The following is a 3,078-nucleotide window of genomic DNA, read 5'->3' as shown; positions in this document are numbered from 1 at the left end:
GGGTCTTGCCAGGGCCTCACAGTCGTCTCCAGCAAGGGTCTTGCCGGGGGTCTTTGTCTTCTGATCTTCACGTAGACCCGCAAGCCACCAGTCTTTACAAAGACTTGCATGCTACTATGCACGCACCCTCGAGTCTTGGCCTTAATGTTGTCGATGGTGTCAGGGCTCTCAGCCTCAAGGGTGCCTGCCTTGCTGGTGCTTCGCAGGTTGCCCTGGCAAGGCTCTTGCCAGGGCTACATAGGCTGCCTTGGCGAGGGTGTTGCCGGGAAGGTCTAGTCTGTCTTATGTTCTTTGTTCGTTGGCTCGAACTTGTCTTGGTAGTCTTGTATCTTTCCTTCTGCTTCTATGCCAAGCCTTGCCGCATGTGTGGCTACGACTTCCCGTGCACAAGTAAGGGGTATAGAAAAGCCCATACTTTTGTACACCGACAGGAGCCCCCGGGCCTGGGCCACACATAAGCGCTAAGCGTCGTTGGGCCAGGCCCCAAACGGTGCGCGGGCATGCATTAACTGTTGTAATCTTCTCGTCAGTTGCGCTTCCCCACGATCCGCATTGAGTGCGTGACGTGGGGGTCATGTGTGGAACGGTCGCAGCACGCCTGCGACGCCTCATGCCGAGCAGTAAAGAGGCGGCCCGCACCTTCCCCATAAAAAGAGGAAGCCACAGGGGCGCTGCTCATTTACAAAGTGGACTCGGGTCGTGGCTTGCATGGTGCCCGCACCCCACGATCACGGGGTGGAAAACGCTCGTCCCACTTGTCTTCTTGCTTCTGGCTCGCCCGCCACATGTCCTCCATGCCTTAGAAAGGGTAGGTGGTGGATACGGAGGGCGCGGGCATTAACGCCGAGGCGGGAAACCCGGCGTCGCTGATTGGAGCAGCGGGTCGGTCCTGATTCCCCGCGCCTCTGGAGGCCGGATTGATCGAGCGGGGCGGCCGTCCTTGGTTTGGGAGGCCAGGCCCCGGCCCTGCCCCTCTATAAAAAGGGAAAGGGACGGTGCCTTTCCATACTCATCTCCTTCCTGCTTGGTATCCTTCTTCCACTCGCCATGGTGAGAGGGCGTGTTGGTACTCCAATGGCGCGACGAGGGCTTCTGCTCGATAGCGCATCCCCCCTCCTCCGGAGTTCACAGTGGTGGAGCTCGCTGTGAGAGGGAAAGGGAGAGGGCGAGGCCGAGGTTGTCGCGGCGCTCGGGAGAGAGGAGGACGCGGCGGCGCACCAGCCGCGCCTCCGCCGGTGGCCCCTCTCCCAATGGAGGGCCATGTCGGAGACCAGCCCCGTGAATTCTTCATGAGGCTGTACAAGCCCGTGTGCGGTCATCTCCGCCTCCCCACCCTGTTTGCTCAGGTAATGGAGCTTGACCCGCCGCACACCTTGAGGCTGCATATGAGGGGCTGCAGGAACGACAGCATGTGGGTCGACGTCGACTTCCCCGCCCCTCACGTCATGTATCTCCGCCATGGGTGGAAAACCTTTGCCCGCGCCATAGCTTGTCGGAGGGGCACGTTCTCCAGTTCAAGTTAATGGAGAATGGCCTGCTCTCCGTCAAGGTCTTTGGGCGCTCGGGAATTCCCTTAGGGTGCTGCGCGGAGAGCTCCACCGACAACGAAAGCTCCTCCTTGAGCGATAGCGACGAGGAGGGCAGCAACAGCGACAACTAGGGCTGCAAACGAGTCGAGCTCGAGTGAGTTGGAGTTGGCTCAGCTCAACTCATAAGAAAATTCGAGCGAGCTCAAAGTGAGTGAAGCTCATGATCGAGCTGTAGAATATGACTCATGCTCAGCTTGTAACGATCTCGAGTCGATCTCGAGCTAGTTTCAAGCTAAATGAGATGGTAAAAATTATAAATCTATGGATGAAATGTTAGAAGATAGACTTGCATTGTAACGTGACAATGTCACGATTGTAGTTGTGTGCGTGTGTGTTATCTTGGGTATCAAGGCAGGTGGTTAGAGGACCCAGTGCTAGTAGATATCCTTGTATAGCTTGCACTAGGGGTCAAGCCTAAACCACCTGCCGCATCTTGTAATCTTGTTGGATATATAAACACGCATACGTCCCTGCCAGAAGGCATACGCTTCACACCAATACCTCGCAATCTTATATGGTAATCAGAGCCTACCTCGGATTCATCCATGGCGAGCTCATCCACAAATACGTTCCCCCTCATCTCCCTTTGCACATATCGCCACAGAGAAACTATCGAGGGGGAACGAAGCTCTCTGGCGCGCCACCGTCCTCTCTGCCATCAGGGGGGCGCAGATGGCGGGCTTCCTCGATCTGGAGCAAGAAGTGCCGCCCATGACGATCGAGGTGACCAGCAGCGACGGCAAGACCAAGTCGAAGGCCGCCAACCCTGAGTTTGGCACCTGGTATGCTCGTGATCAGCAGGTTTTTTCCTATCTGTTGACTACGCTACCTCATGAGATGGCCATCCAAGTGGCAACCTGCCACACCGCAGCGGAGCTGTGGAACACCGTGCAAGGGATGCTCACCTCGCATAACCGAGCGCGGTCTGTCAACGTCAGGATCGCGCTGGCTAATCTTCATAAGGGCAACTCCACCATTACGGAGTACGTCGGTAAGATCAGAACTCTTTGTGATGAGTTGGTTGCCTTAGGAAAAAAGGTGGATGAAGAAGATGTGGTTTCACACATCCTTGCTGGGCTGGAGGAAGAATTCGATCCCGTGGTTTCTGCCATGTGCTCACGGGTCGAACCTGTGACTGTCCCGGAGCTGTACTCGCAGCTTCTAAGCTTCGAGACGCGCATGAATCTTCGCGGGGGAGCCTCTCAGTCCTCCGCCAACGCTGCGTCACACGGGCGCTTCAACAACTTCAACAACAAGCAGAACGGCAACGGCGGCGGCGGTGGTGGTGACCGCGGTCGTGCCTTCAACAACAAACAAACTGGCGGCGGTGGTGACCACGGCCGGAGCTTCAACAACAAACCCAACGGCGGTGGTGGCCGTGGCAACTCAGGAGGAAACGACGGCGGCTTCAACAACAATTCCGCTGCCAAACCAACGTGCCAGATCTGTGGCAAAGTTGGGCACGTTGCTTGGAAGTGCTGGAAGCTGT

At 56.8% G+C, this 3,078-nt stretch overlaps 1 pseudogene; it reads left to right on the top strand.

Annotated features, from left to right (window-relative positions):
• Positions 1-2,624: 2,624 nt before the first annotated feature.
• On the top strand, positions 2,625-2,763 carry LOC123118159 (uncharacterized; annotated as a pseudogene).
• The last annotated feature ends 315 nt before the right edge of the window (positions 2,764-3,078 follow it).

The sequence above is a fragment of the Triticum aestivum genome, chromosome 5B (assembly GCF_018294505.1).
Source record: "Triticum aestivum cultivar Chinese Spring chromosome 5B, IWGSC CS RefSeq v2.1, whole genome shotgun sequence".
In the NCBI taxonomy this organism is placed as follows: domain Eukaryota; kingdom Viridiplantae; phylum Streptophyta; class Magnoliopsida; order Poales; family Poaceae; genus Triticum; species Triticum aestivum.
Note: the sequence above shows the minus strand (reverse complement) of the source record. Positions and strands in the feature narration are given on the sequence as shown.